Here is a 16,716-nt window from a genome sequence, read left to right on the forward strand (position 1 = left end):
TCACAATTATTAACAACCACACCTAAAACAAAAACAGAAACAAACTAAGCAAACAACTAGAACAGGAACAGAACCACAGAAATGGAGATCACATGGAGGGTTAGCAACAGGGGAGTAGGAGGGGGGGTGAAAAGGTACAGAGAGTAAGTAGCATAGATGGTAGGTAGAAAACAGACAAAGGGAGGGCAAGAATAGTGTGGGAAATGTAGCAGCTACAGAACTTATGACACATGGACATGAACTAAAGCAGGGAAGGTGGGTGGGAGAGGGTGTGCAAGGTGGAGGGGAGTTAAAAAAAAGATATGTGCCTAGATAGCAATATCAAAAATAATGACAACAGTAACAATGTTAATAAAAACAACTCATTAATTTTATATTTATTGTGTAATATAGCCCAACTTCTGTGATATATACTTCATATCATATTAGCCTAACCGGACCACAAAAAAGGCATTATTTTTATTTAACCAGTTGGAAACTAGGGCTCTCAGAATATTAGTAATTTGCCTAAAATATTCAGCATGAAAAATATGGACAGGTCATTCAATCCCAGATTTATCTGATTTCAAACCCATGTTTCTAACTACCATACCACATTTTCTCTAGCAGATCATAATTTGACCAAAATAAGACACCTGCTACTTATTAAAGAGAAGAAGGTAGAATTTGTAATTCCCCAAAAGCCTTTGAATAGATAGATGTATTGTCTCAGTCTTTAATCAGATGATCGAAAGTAAATAGAGAAACAAGGATACCAGCTACTGAATTTACAAAGACAGCTGCTCATAAAGTGAATTTCTCAAGACTTCAGGAAGATGGCAGATCAGACTCTGGTCAACATTTTTATGAACTGCCTAGTTTCAACCAATAAGGGAAAGGTTAAGGCAACTATTATACACATACATTGGAAATAATACACATAGTCAATAAAATGAGTTCATGAAAAGCTTATGTTAATATTTAAAAGAATATAATAGAAAATAATATACAAGCATATTTGAAGTTATTTGTGGAAAAAAATAGACTATTTTTTTAACCTGGAAGGTTGTTGTGCTCGTAGCTTGGATGCAAGCGAGATACTCTGCAAAACTGTGAAAGAGAACATTTTCCTGGAGAGAAAAGTGCAAATTCCAAGGAATTATAATTATTATATCCACCTAAGTTATTCAAGGTAATACAACAAAATTTAATAAAGTGCCTTGCACAAATCATAAACACACACACACATTGCTGAGTGGAGCCTACAAGTACTGCCCTCACCTAGATCAATAGTGATAAATTCAAATACTGTCAGCTCCAAGGTAGGAGCTAATATTTCATTCTAAGCCTTTTTTCTCTAAAAGGCTTAGAACTGAGAAAGAAAGAAAGGTCACAGACTCAACCCTGATGTGAGGAGGAGGTGTGCTCGCTCTTTCAAACCAGATCCAGGCAACAGCAAAGATATCCATTTGCATCAGCCAGGCTCGGAACCCAGGAGACTAGGGCTGCAAATTTTTGGTGAGGGACAATTTTGGAGTAATTATTGTATTTCCCTTAACCAATCCCAGTGGAGATGTGCTTTAGTCAGAGACTAAAGATAGTCAGCTCCTTTGGAAATTTAAATGAGAACTTTTATGTTCTCACAATCATTTATTTACAAAAAAAGGTTCTATGACCTCACTTATTAACCCTTGCAATAATTCTTTAGGTAGATACCATTCTCTCCCATGTTATTGCGTTTGAGAGTGGCTCAAAAGAAAATGGCAAAATGAGGATTCAAACCCAAATACATTAACTTCAAACGTAGTCTTGTTCCACTGCACCATGGAGCATCCCTGGTAACAGTGGTTTCTATAGCACATGGACTCCTTCCTTCTCAAATTCAGTCTGGAACTGGGAGGAGGGTTGCTAATGATCCCTGGGGGAAAAACACTTATCAAAGAATGGTTGGGTTTCTATCGCTCAGAAGATTTCTTCTTCCTACAGAAACACCTGAATGCATGCAGGGATATTTTTTGACATTTATGATACATAAGAATAGTTGGCACATCCTCAGGTTTCAAAATCTATTCTTTAACAACAAGTGTGAGAAGCTTTTTGAAACCTACTGCACTAAGACTGGCAAATATAGAGAAGTATTACAGAATCAAGGGGAGGAGATCACATTTTATTCATTATTTTTCAATAATTCATTCATGCATAAAAAGTGTGTACCTACTATGTAGGAAGAATTTTGTGAGAACTGTGAGTATATATTTGAAAACACAGGGTTTGTTTTTTTTCTCTCTCTCAAAGGGCCCAATCTAGTGCACAGCAGAGACAAAACAGTGTGGGTCAAATGCTATAATGAAGTCTGTAATGAGTGCTGAGTGCTATGGAAACACAGAGGCAGCTTCAAACCTAAACTTAAGGTCAAGTAGGTAGGTTGTAAGATGTTATACAGAAGCAGACTCACAAGACAACCAAAACAAGTACAAGGTGACATGGACAGTGTAGAGAAGGAACACTGGAAAGAGAAAAAAGAGAGGAACAGAAAAAGACAGAAGATGATAAATTTGGAAAACTATTATCAGGAAAATTAAAATGGCTAAAAATGTTCACTTCAACAAGGGAAGAGGTTCAGGATGAAGTCAGAGAAAGTAGGAATGAATCATGCAGAACCTTGGAAGCCACTTTGGATAAAGTAAAGCTTGTACTTTACACAAAAAGAAAGGGAGAGCCAAAGAGGGATTTGATTAGAATAGTGACAGTGTCATGATAAAAACTATCACTACAGGTGAAGAATGGATGATAAGCATGTGTCTGCAGTGGATGGAGGGAATACTGGTAGGGCAAAGATGGAGTGATGAATGCAAGACCAGAAGCAAGGAGACTAGGAAGTGGTCACAGCCATTTGGGTAAGAGATTAAGGAAGTATACCTAACAGAGATAATGGAGTTGGAGAGAACTGTATGTATTTGAGTTTATTTCAGAGTCAGAATCTAAAAGATGTGGTAGGTAATTTTGATGTGAGCTAATATTGGTCAGACTATAGAAAATGAGGGGGGGGGGAAGGACCTAAAAAACCTCTCTTTGGATGTATGGCTTGGATAGCTGAGTGCATGGTTGTGCTATTTACTGTTAGGGAATACAGGAGAAAGAGATCTGAAAAGTTTTTAACAAACTAAGCATGAAGGACCAAATGGGTCATTTGTAAGAAAAAAATTCAGGAAACAGGTGGATATATTCTGGATAGAAATGGACATTCACAGACCACCAACACAGGAAAGAATGACATTTCTTAAAAAGAAAGAAGATAAGAAAAGTTGACAAAGAGGACAAGAATGAAGTGGAGAGAGGAAGGAAGGAAAAGAGAACAGGGTTGAGGACAGACCATAAAGAACATTGACGATTAAAGAAATGGCAGAGACTTCTGGCCAAGATGGAGGCATAGGTGGAAATACTGTACCTCCTTGCACAACCAAATTTAAGAGAAACAAAGATTTAGAAACAAAAACACAACCAGAACAGACAGAAAATTGAACTGTACTAAAGTCCAACAACAACGAACCATTCATCCAGACCAGTAAGAGGGGTGGAGTCGGCGGCTGGTAGAGAGGGGTCATGGCAGGAAAAAGCAGTGGCTGCCAGACTGATCCAGGTGGATGGCAGATCCCAGGCATGGGGTGGCAACAGGTAGACCCAGTGAGGGTGCAAGGTGGCTGTCTGACCACAGTCACACAGTCACATGCAGATAAACCAGACAAAGGAATGAGCAGTGAGTCAGACCTTGCAACCCAGGGCACCAGCAATGGGAATTAAAGCCTAAAAGCACCGATTGGAAAAACTTTGGGGAATTGAGGTGCCAGGAGAGGCTCCCAACCTCACTGCCGGGTTCATTGGAGAGACCCACACGGTCCTAGAAACACAAGCCCACACACCCAGAAACCAGCACCAGAGGGCCCAATTTGCTTGTGGGAAGCATCAGAGGGGATCAAAATCCAAGAGAGCATGAACAAATGCCATTGCTTCCTCTCTGACCCCACCCCCTGTCACAACACAGCAACTTGGTTGACCCGCCCTGGTGAACACCTAAGCTTTCGCCCCTCATATGTAACAGGTGCAAATAGATGAAAACCTTATGGCTCAAGCAGAAGAACAGATCAAAGTCCCTGAGCCAATACTTGTAAGCAACAGATAGCCAACCTCTCAGATGCACAGTTCAAACACTGGTGATCAGGCTGCTCATGGAACTGGTTGATTTTAGTCACAAATTAGATGAAAAAAATGAAGGCTACACTAGATGAAATGAAGGAAAATGCACAGGGAACCAATAGTGATGGAAAGGAAACTGGGACTCAAATCAATGGAGTGGACCAGAAGGAAGAAAGAAACAACCAAACACAAAAGAATGAAGAAAAAAGAATTCAAAAAAAATGAGGAGAGGCTTAGGAAACTCCAGGACATCTTTAAATGTTCCAACATCCGAATTATAGGGGTACCAGAAGGGGAAGAGGAACAGCAACAAGTGGAAAACTTATTTCAACAAGTAATAAGAAAGAACTTCCCCATTCTGGCAAAGGAAATAGACTTCCTAAAAGTCCAGGAAGCTCAGAGAGTCCCAAAGAAGGTGGAACCAAGGAGAAACACACCAAGGCACATCATAATTACATTACCCAAGATTAAAATGAAGGAAAGGATCCTAGAAGCAGCAAGAGATAAGGGGACAGTCACCTACAAAGGAGTTCCCATAAGACTGTCAGCTGATTTCTCAAAAGAGACCTTGCAGGCAAGAAGGGGCTGGAAAGAAGTATTCCAAGTCATGAAAGGCAAAGTCCTACATCCAAGATTGCTCTATCCAGCAAAGCTTTTATTTAGAATGGAAGGGCAGATAAAGTGCTTCTCAGATAAGGTCAAGTTCAAGGAGTTCATCATCACCAAGCCCTTATTATATGACATGTTAAAGGGACTTATCTAAGAAAAAGAAGATAAAAAAATATGAACAGTGAAAGGACAGCAAACTCACAGTTATTAACAACCACACCTAAAACAAAAGCATACAGCTAAGCTAGGTCAGGAGCGGAACCATAGAAATGGAGATCACATGGAGGGTTAACAACAGAGGAGTTGAAGGAGGAGAAGCGGGGAAAAGGCACAGAGAATAAGTAGCATAGACAGTAGGTAGAAAATAGGCAGGGGGGGCAAGAATAGTATAGGAAATGTAGAAACTAAAGAACTTGTGATACATGGACATGAACTAAAGGGGGGGAATGGGTGGGAGAGGGTGTGCATGGTGAAGGGGAATGAAGGGGAGAATGGGACAACTGTAATGGCACAATCAATAAAATATATTTAAAAAATAAATAAATAAAATAAAGATCAGCCCATAGCCCTGGCTGGTGTAGCTCAGTGGACTGAGCGTGGCCTGTGAACCAATGGGTCGCTGGTTTGATTCCCAGTCAGGGCACATGCCTGGGGTGCAGGGTGTTGAGGGCCAGGTCCCCAGTAGGGCACTCACCAGAGGCAACCACACATTGATGTTTCTCTCTCTCTCTTTCTTCTTCCCTTCCCCTGTAAATATAAATAAACAAAATCTTTTTTAAAAAAAGAAATGACAGAGAAAGAGAAAGAGTATCCAAAAAAAGACATCAAAGAACAATCAGAGACATGGAAGAAAAATATGAAAATGCAGGACCATGGAAACAAAGCGAAAAGATGTTTAAGTGTTCAAGAAAAAAACACCCACTAGATTTAGTAAAGAGGATTTGCATGTGATATGACCAGTAGTAATCTCAGGAAGTGGTGGAAGTAGAATCCAGATTACAGTGGATAGGGGAAGAAATAGAAAGTAAGGGAGTGCAAAAGGTGGCTAATTGAAATGACCCAACATTGAAGCTTTGCTACATGTGTGGGGTGAAAGACCATGTGGAAAAGACTCAGACAAACTGGTAAGAGAGTGATAAGCCATGAGCTCTATCCTGGAGGAGCCACAGTGAAGACAAAACAAGTGTGGGCGAAAATGGACAGGATCACAGACCAAATAGATGTATAAGGCCAAGGATTCTGTTAAATGGGTACAATGGGAAAAAAGCAAAAATGGAGTGTTTAAATGTAATATTTTATAGGTAAAGCAGTTCTTGTCTTCATAATATGGCATGGGATGAGATGTCAGAAGTGCAATGGAAGTCAAGGTCATTGAAGATGAGACGGAAGAATAAGTATATCACGATATTGACTGGTTCATTTACACAAATGCTGATGGCACCCAAGTTGATTTGTAGAGAAAAAGTAAACTGATCTAGGTGACAAAATATGTATCAAAATAGGAGTAATTTGAGTTTGGTAGTTGGTTTTGTAGACTTTGACATATGACAGTTTCTACTTTTTGCCCAGTACTGACTGAAAAGGCCTTATGAAAAAAGATGTCTAATTATAGCATAATGTATAGTAATTAGTTATAGTCTAGTTTCCATCAATAAGGGAAGGGATAACCAACCACAGTAAACACACTAGAATATTAAATAATCATTTAAATTGTGTTTATGAAAAGCTTATAATACAATTTTTGAGAGAAGAATACAACTTTCTATTAGAAAATTATATAGAGGAATGTTTACAACCATTTGCAAAACTTCAGATTATCATTATTTTTAAATATGGAAGGATGTGCTACAAAATGTTAACAGAAGTGGTATCTTGTTGTTGGGAGTAGAAGCATTTGTTTATTTTAAAAATATTTTTTTAGTACTTTAGTTTTTATTACTAGGATTATTATTATTTAGAAGGAAATTGACTAGATCCAAATGAATATCTTCATTGTTCTTAGCACTATAGACTAATCACCAGATCAAGCCAGTCAGAGTCATCTGTATACACAATAGTTTTCTTACCATGGATCTCACTTTTCTTTTTTTTTTATTTTTTATTTTTTTTTAATTTTTTAAAATTTAATTCTTGTTCAAGTACAGGTTTCTGTCTTATATTCCCAACCCTGCCTTCCCATTTTAAAAATATTTTTCCACCATAACATGTGTATAAGCATGCACTTCTTTCATAGGTAATAAAAAGATTAGTCGTCTTGTGAACTGTCACTAAATCTCTTGGGAAAGAGAATGGTCCAGGACAAAAAAAGCCCAAAGACTGACAAATTTGAAGAGGAAGCCAGCTGCCCCTAGTAGGCACCACTGCTGTGTCTAATTGTTCTTATGCCCACCCCCATCTATTCACATCAAGGCAGAAACCTTTCAAGCACAAGTTCCTGGTGCCTCAGAGAATAGTCCCTCTCCTCAAAATTAGTGCAGCCTACAAGCAAATGCTTACTGCCACTAGAATTTGTTTATATCCAACTGCTGAATGGGGCCTCATCCTTTCTAAGTATATGCAGGAAAAAAAGAAAGCAAGATTTTTGTTTCATCTATCCTTCAATTTTTATCTCTTAGAATTGGGCACATAATCTCTTAGAATTTACCTCTAATTATCCACTTAAAGACAGTTACTGAATCATAATGAAGCTAGGAATGTTTTTTCCTAACAAACAGTCAATAATAGATCATCATTATTACATTATAGAAAATTGATTAGCTCACATTTCTCTACCAGCCAATTGTGAAACAAGAATTAAGGACAAATAGTTTATTTTAGAAATTGAAAGAAACAGCAAGGAGAAAGTGGGAAAGTATGATAAGCAAAGTAAGGCTGTAAGTAAAGGACATTATCAACAAAAGGATCACCCAGGCAGCTGAAGCTAACGCCACAGGGGAACACTAGAATCCCACTTGCCCCAAATCTGTCCATTCATGGGGTAAGTGAGCTGAGATATTTATGAACATCTCCTCTCTGTATTTAACAGAGGACTGCTGGGGGTGGTTGTATAGGGTGAAGAGTATTTCTGGCACTTCTGGCCAGCTGAATGTATAGACAAATTGAGCCCCACTGGCCAGAGAAAGTCCTCAAAGAAATAAAAATACTGGTCATTGAAGTTCTAGCCAGAACACACTGGAATGGCAAGATAAACAGTGATGAATGGGAATTTGCTTCCTGCACTATTCTGATCTTCCCATGTCTTACTACAGATTCTTGGAAGTAGTGGCCACAGGTGTGAACTGAGGCACAGACATCAATGCAACATAGGTAGATGACATGAGAGTCCAGGCTAGTTGGTTCTGAAATTTACTTTGGCTCTATCTACTAAGGCTTAATGCCAAATTTGCAGTGCGTCTACCCAACCTGAGGATGTTTTGTGCTTGGCAATAATTTGCTCCAGTCACTTGATGTCCCATGGTTGGGCATTCAGTCTCCTCTACACCCCTGAAGCTTGCCAGCAGCTCCTGAATCCAGCTTAGCACTGCATTGTAACTCTTCTAATGGAGTCTGTCAGAGGCTCCATGTGGTACCATTATACACTATGGGTATTCCCAGCACCATGGATACACCATGGATATTTCCAGCCCCGTGGGTTGTTCTGCCAATTTAGATGATCCAATTAGTAGGTTCCCTTGTACATAGTTTGAGCCAGCTGCAAAGCCCTACTTAAAATCGGCAGTCTATCAAGTCATTTGGCAAACTGGGCAGATCAGTATTCCAGGTGTGTACTATGTCTCCAAAATCGGGAGAGGCCTACAAAATGCTCTGAAAGGAGCAACAACTTGTCCTTTGAGCTCCAGTTAGAAACCTGCCTCTCATCTATCCCATCGTAAGCTCTTCTGTGTTGATGCCACATGGCCTTCGACAGATCCTTCCTCTGACATTAAGCATGTCAAACCTTAGTCCAAAGCATTGCCATCCTGATTCATTATCCATTTTGTTCAAACACACCACATACACCTTGATAAGGTGTGTATGGTGTGTTTGAACACCACAATTGCCTTGCAATCTGCCCCTGTCTGTACTGCTTGCTTACATAGCTTCCTGTATCTGGTACATGACCTCCCTAAATCGTGTATCAAAGTCTCTTTTTCCATTTGACCTACCTAACTAGCCCTGCCATGGGGCTTTCCTCTCCAGGGAGCCAAGTGTCTGGGGTGTTCTTCTCAGGGAATAGAGTGCCTATAGCCAATGTAGCTCATGGCCCACTTTGAGCTTGCTAAACTGCTCCTGGACAATACTCTGGAAATTTTTATCTCTGGCTTTTGCCTAGAATGCTGTTGGACTTCAACATTTCTGAGCTGACAGAGTCTCCCAAGTCCTCTGCTCTGAGGTACATACTTGTGGCAGAAGTACAGTTATCACAGCTAGAAAGGAGTTGTGCAGATAGAAGCTTTGCTGTATCTACCATCCCTTAAACTCCAACATCAAAAAGGAAAAAATAAACACCAAAAGGGAATTATCTCAAGCTATAAATACTTAATTTTTAAAATTTATTGATTTTACAGAGAGAGAGGAAGGGAGAGAGAAAATGCTCATGTGGGAAAAACTTCCATTTGTTGTTTCACTTATTGATGCATTTATTGGTCGATTCTTGTATGTACCCTCTGGGGATCGAATACACAACCTTGGCATAACAGGATGATATGCTCACCAATTGAGCTACTGACCAGGGCTATAAATACTTCTTTATCTTATATATCTCACTGCTAAAAATCATTGACAATAAATTATCATTTTCTTTGAAAGGTCAATTTCAAAGAACAAGCAGCTTTTCAATTTTGAGTCAATTGTTATGGATTGTGTGTGTCAACTTTTTTCCTATTTGCAAGTTTGCTTTCTTTGTGGGTTATTTTTTGCCTATTTTTCTTCCTTCTTTCTTTCTTCCCTCCCTCCTCCTTTCCTTCATTTTTCCTTCTTTTCTTCTTCCTTGAAAACTATTTTTATTTGATGCAACAAAACCTAAATTTGTCAAGAAAACAAAACCTAAAACCTCCAGAAAAAGGTAATTATCCCTATCTTTCCATTTTGCATTTAATAATGATCATTAGAGAGAAAAAACACAAAATCATTTCCTTTAGGTTTGTTAGGTAGGTGCCCAATGAGATTCCTTTGAGTAGGATATGGTTCTACCTAAGCTCTCAGAGGCTGTTCAGTCATTTGGCTATCTGTTTGGACCTGGTTAGAGCCACTCCTTCCTTTGTTAACCTCCCTGGAGTTTAACCTATGCCAAGACATGTTTCAGGCTGCGAAAGCAGAGCTTGGGACTGAAGAGGGACTTAAAGTATCTTGAGAGCCTTTGTCTGTGGGCCCATTCCCTAAGGTTCCCAGCACAAACATCCCTCCCATAGGATATGTTTTCTAAAGGAATCAAGAGTAAAACTGGACAATTAATACTCCAAGTTGATAGATGTCTTTAACAGGAAAGTACAAGTTCTGCTTCCTTACCCCCTAGGGTTCTCTCCTTGGCTAGTTATACTCTTCAATTCATAGCTCTGAGACCAGTAGACAGCAGTGTGAGAGTCTGAGCCTTGTAGCTTTTCTTTTTGATGCCCAAGACTGTCTAGGACCTTGGAAGCTGATATTAAGATCTCCTAAAGAGAATCTCCAGACACACCCACCAAACACTGAATCATAAATACAGGTAAAGGTCTGTATTATGAGGGGAATGGGTATTTTTTTCTCAGTAATATGTGGGTTTATATAGGGGTATAGAAAAGGAAGAATAAGAAAGCTGATTTTGGCATGGAAGAGGGAAGAGAGTGACAAAGACAGTGAGAAAAGAGAAAAGAGAAGAAAGGGGAAGAGACACAAAGTAACAGGGGAATGAAGATACAGAGACAGAGAGAGTCAATAGAAGGAAGGAGAAAATGAGAGATAGAAAGATAAAGTGAAGGGATAGATAGGAAGAGAGAAGGAAGTAAAAAGAAAGAAAAGTGAGCCAAGACTTAAAGACAGACACAAGGAGGCAGAGTCTTTCAGAAAGAATTTCAACTTGCTTTTGATTCTGACATAGAAAATGAGATCCAGACAACCTGTAATTTAAGCTTTCCAAATCTGTTGAAGTGGTTACACCATGAGTTTAAGGAAGACCTCACACTTTCAAACTCCCTCCCTAACTGCAGTTGGGAGAATTAATTAAGTTTCTTAGAGATCTTTACTGAGTCAAAGTAAGGTAAAATGTATGTATATTAATGAGTTTTCTTTAAAGAATACAGTATTATTCTTAGCATCCTTTCATTTAAAAATTTGCCTCTCATCTGAAATTTAACAATCAGTACAGAAGTCTAATTTTCTAAAGGTCTCTATGCTATAGTTGATGGTTCAGAGTACTCCCCACAGGGCATCCTTGGGACAATAACATGGATGAGTTGTCATATTTGGCAGACTGGTCTCCAGTGCCACAGATGAACATGTTCTATTTTGAAACTGAAGAAAGATAAGCAGCCTAACACTAACCTACATCCTTGACAATTTTCCTAATTCCCTATTGGACAACATATAAGGAATATATGAGAAACAAGTTTCCCAGTTCCTGAAATAAAACATACATATTTTTCATATGACATCTAAGAATAATTACTACAAAGCCCTTAAAAATTTCAACCATTCTTCATCTCCAACAGACTGAGTTTCTTCGCTACACATTAAGTTTGTTCACTATAGAACTTTGAATATTGTATTTAATTGAACCAATGTCACTTAATATCCAAGGACATATCCAAGGATCAAACATTTGTTGATTATACTTTTCTCATTGTCCTTTCTTCCCCAGCTGACAGAGGAGGTCCATGAGGAAGGACAACCAGAGCAGCGTGTCCGAGTTTCTCCTCCTGGGGCTGCCCATCAGGCCAGAGCACCAGGGCATCTTCTTTGCCCTGTTCTTGGGCATGTACCTGACCACGGTGCTGAGCAACCTGCTCATCATCCTGCTCATCAGGCTGGACTCCCGCCTGCACACGCCCATGTACTTCTTCCTCAGCCACTTGGCCCTCACTGACATCTCTTTCTCATCTGTCACTGTCCCTAAGATGCTCATGGACATGCATACTAAGTACAAATCTATTCCCTATGAAGAGTGTATTTCACAGATGTATTTTTTCATATTTTTTACTGACCTGGACAGCTTCCTTATTACATCAATGGCATATGATCGATATGTTGCCATCTGTCAGCCTCTGCACTATACCACCATCATGAAGGAAGAGCTGTGTGCCTTACTAGTGGCTGTGTCCTGGATTCTGTCCTGTGCCAGTGCCCTGTCCCACACCCTTCTCCTGAACCGGCTGTCCTTTTGTGCTGCTAACACTCTTCCCCATTTCTACTGTGACCTTGGTGCTGTGCTCAAGCTCTCCTGCTCAGACACCTTTCTCAATAAGTTGGTCATGTTCACAGTAGGGGTGGTGGTCATTACCCTGCCATTTATATGTATCCTGGTATCTTATGGCTACATTGGGGCCACCATCCTGAGGGTTCCTTCAGCCAAAGGGGTCTATAAAGCACTGTCCACATGTGGGTCCCACCTCTGTGTGGTGACTTTGTATTATGGAGCAATATTTGGGCAGTACCTTTTCCCAACATACAGCAATTCCATTGACAAGGACATCATTGTGGCCCTCATGTACACCGTAGTCACACCCATGCTGAATCCCTTTATCTATAGCCTTAGGAATAGGGACATAAAACAGGCTTTTGGGATACTTTTCAGTAAAGTAACATTTTTCTGTCAGAAATATCAGCAACCTTTCTTTCAATCATCACTTCATCTTTGTTGATCTCACAGACTTGGTTTTGCATTTGAATATGTCTGAAAATTTTAAGGTCTCCTGAGACACAAACCCTAAGACAACTGAAGGTATGTTGGATGTACTCGGTAAATATCTATTGACCAGAACTTCAGTCTCTTGTTAACAATGCTCTCCTTTATGAATAACTTATTTTGTTCTTTTTTAAAATATATTTTATTGATTATGCCATTACAGTTGTTCTATTGCCCCCTTCATTCCCCTCCACCCTGCATACCCCTGCACCACCATTTCCCACTTTGGTTTATGTACATGTGTCACAAGTTCTTTAGATTCTGTATTTCCCATACTATTCGTGCCCTTCCCTTGTCTATTTTCTACTTATCATCTATACTACTTATTCTCTGTAACTTCTCCCCTCTTCTCCTCCTCCCACTCCCCTGTTGCTAACCCTCCATGTGATCTACATTTCTATGGTTCCCCTCCTGATCTAGTTGTCCTCTTAGTTTGCTTTTGTTTTAGGTGTGGTTGTTAATAACTGTGAGTTTGCTGTCCTTTCACTGCTCATATTTTTATCTTCTTTTTCTAAGTCCCTTTAACGTTTTATATAATAAGGGCTTGGTGATTATGAACTCCTTGAATTTGACCTTATCTCAGAAGCACTGTATCTGCCCTTCCATTCTAAATGAAAGCCTTGCTGGATAGAGCAATCTTGGATGTAGGTCTTTGCCTTTCATGACTCAGAATACTTCTTTCCAGCCCCTTCTTGCCTGCAAGGTCTCTTTTGAGAAATCAGCTGACAGTCTTATGGGAACTCCTTTGTAGGTGACTGTCCCCTTATCTCTTGCTGCTTCTAGAATTCTCTCCATTTTAATCTTGGCTAATGTAATTATGATGTGCCTTGATGTATTCCTTCTTGGGTTAACCTTCTTTGGGACTCTCTGAGCTTCCTGGACTTCCTGGAAGTCTATTTCCTTTGCCAGATTGGGGAAGTTCTTCTTTATTATTTGTTCAAATAAGTTTTCCACTCATGGCTGTTCCACTTCTCCTTCTGGTACCCCTATAATTCGGATATTGGAACATTTAAAGATGTCCTGGAGATTCCTAATCCTCTCCTCATTTTTTTGAATTCTTGTTTCTTCATTATTTTCTGTTTGGTCATTTATTTCTTCCTCTGGTCCACTCCATTGATTTGAGTCCCAGTTTTGTTTCCATCACTATTCGTTTCCTGTGCATTTTCCTTCATTTCAATTAGTTTAGCCTTCATATGTTCCTCTAATTTGTGACTAAAATCAACCAATTCTGTGAGGATCCTGATCACCAGTATTTTGAACTGTGCATCGGAAAGGTTACCTATCTCTTGGTCGCTTAGATTTCTTGGCTCTGGGGCTTTGAGTTGTTCTTGAGCCATAATATTTTGGTCTGTTACCCCCTGTTACGTTTGAGGGGCAGAGCCTTAGGTGTTCGCCAGGGCGGGGCAACCCATGTCACTGGTTGGTGATGTTGTATGTGGGGGCGGGGTCACAGAGGAACAATGGCATTTCTTCTGCTCTCTCTCAGACTTCTGTCACCTCTTCTGCTTCCTACAAGCAAATTGAACCCTTTTGGTGCTGGTCCCTGGTGTGCAGACTTGTGCACCATCCATGACCCTGTGGGTCTTTCCAATGAACTCTCTGTGAGCCTGGGAGCTTCTTCCTGCACATCAAGCCCGAAAGTCTTTCCAATCAGTGCTTTCAGACTCTAATTCCCATCATGGGGCCCTAGCCTGAGCGGTCTGTCTCATTGTTCGCTCCTTCACCTGGTTTATCTGCACACGAATGGGTGATAGCGGTCAGCCAGCTGCCTTGTGCCCTCACTGGGTTTGACAGTTGCCACCCCAATCCTGGGATCCGCCAACAGCCACCTGCGTGCCTGCATTCCTGCGTGCCTGAGCTCTTGGGTAGGTCCACTGATCTTTCCTGCTCGACCTCGCTGTGCCGCTGAATTCACCCCTCCTACCAGGCTGGATGAACGGGTCATGGTTGCCGAACATAAATAGACTTTGATTTTCTGTACTTTGGCAGCATTTCTGTCATTAAAACTTAGTGGTCTTTAAACTTGGTTGTATGAGGAGGAACAGTGTTTCCACCTAGACCTCCATCTTGGTTGGAAGTGCTCCTTTAAGAATAACATCTAATTAGCAAATGCTAAATCAATTTTCTTATTTCTACATTGGGGGGCATAAATGATACAATAATAAACACTTTGGCTGGCCCTTTTTTGAGAAGATTTTTGAAGACTCTAATATCATGGGACTATAATCTTAGTCTCTAACACACCCAGAATATTAGAAATTAGCCATATTATTTCACTACATAACTTTATACAGACTAAATGGCTTTTTCTTTTCACTGTTTTTGGGTCTATAGAAATCAAAGAATCCAAACTAGCTGTCACTTAAATAAGAGGAAATGTATTACTCTCTGCTCATGGTATAAAAGGTTACAACTGTGAAGATGAAGATCCCTGTAGGAGACCAAGACTGGCCAGGTCCCCTCTGTGCCAACACTGTGTGGCTGACATTGCTCAGGCCCCCACACCATCATTACTGAAAGCATGTTTCACGCTGCCATCCTTTGTAAGTACAAAGGATGGAGCAGTAGTACATTTACAGTTGTTAGTGTGGAAATCAATACAATAATAATACAATTAATAAATAGTAACACAAGAATAAATCCTGTGTTTTGTGTACTCACAACTGTAAACCTACTTTTGCCCCACCGTGTACAACCACACTATAGTGCACAGTCTGGGAACATGTCACTACTTTCCGACAAATGCCAATGCAGTTCCAGCCCTAAATGTAACCTTCATGGGCATCCTGCCCCGCCAAGGGAAGAGTGAAATCAAAGCATCTCAGGCCTCTTGTGCACAAGAATTCCTGCAGAGCTTGTTGAAAGAGAGGTTCCCTGAATCTCCCACCACAAATCCCGATCCTTCAGTAGTTCTGGGGTGGGGCTCCCCCAATATGCACATATGATGCCCCCACATGATGCTGATGCTGTGGCTCTGTGTACTGCGACTTGAAGAGCCCTGATGGAAAGAGTTAAATCATGAGGTTCTGAGATGCACATTCACAACACCTTCCTTGACATCTAGGAGTGGGCAGAGTGAAACTAAGGAATGTTTACACTATTTTAGTAGTAAATCTGCAGTTCATGTTGATGTTTTCAGATTGATTCTGGCTGTAGTAAATTTCATTTGACGATCTCTAATATGAGAAGTTCTTTCCTGAACTACCTAGTTTTCTTTGTCTTTCATATGTAACAGAGATACATGAGATACTTCATATCATGCTTTGTATTGTCACACCAGACTGTATGTTCAGTGTGAAAGACGCCAAAGTTTTGAAAAAAATCACATCTTATATCCGTCGGTGGCTTTTTTGTTTTCATGAATCTGTGTGAGATTTCAGTATGACTTGTAATGTTGCTAATGTCACTCAAAAACATGCTTTAATATTTTAACTAACAATTATTTCACACGTGATGCACAATAAAATGTACATTTGTTACAGACCATTACTTGATTTCAGAGTATCGCTATACCCACAAAGGGACACTGGAGCTCTTGACAAGACACTGAACAATTCTGCCTTACTATGTCATTCGTGTCTAGAGGTCCTCACTTGACTTGCTGTGCTTCTTGACACAGCCCACAAAACAGCATCTGTCTGAAATCCCACCCATGTTCTTGTTATTATGGGGCTCAGGTTTTCATCCCAGTCTTTTCATCTCCTTTTTGTGTCTGCCCTAAGAAAAATGCAATATGGTTACCCAACTTTACATGTAAGACTTACTAGGACATAATAAGCAAGTAGAGTGACAGTTAAGGCTGTGGTGATGCCCAGACTCTAATCTGAGGTGTGAACTTGGAAATCAAAACATTTGAAAGAGACTGATATTTGATATGTGTCATATATTAAGTAACAACTTTGCCTTATTCATTTCATTCCACAGACTTAAACTCGGGCGACAAGTAAATGAAAACAATCTGTTTTCTGGCCTGACTTTCCACAGGGTTCCGCTTGGGCTTGTGTTCTCCATGTATTTCCACGAACATTTCCAACGTTAGGCTCTTTTCTCTCAAAGGAGTGAGACACACACACCAG

The sequence above is a fragment of the Sturnira hondurensis genome, unplaced genomic scaffold (assembly GCF_014824575.4).
Source record: "Sturnira hondurensis isolate 20B ecotype Veracruz unplaced genomic scaffold, ASM1482457v3 Scaffold0022908, whole genome shotgun sequence".
NCBI classification, from domain to species: domain Eukaryota; kingdom Metazoa; phylum Chordata; class Mammalia; order Chiroptera; family Phyllostomidae; genus Sturnira; species Sturnira hondurensis.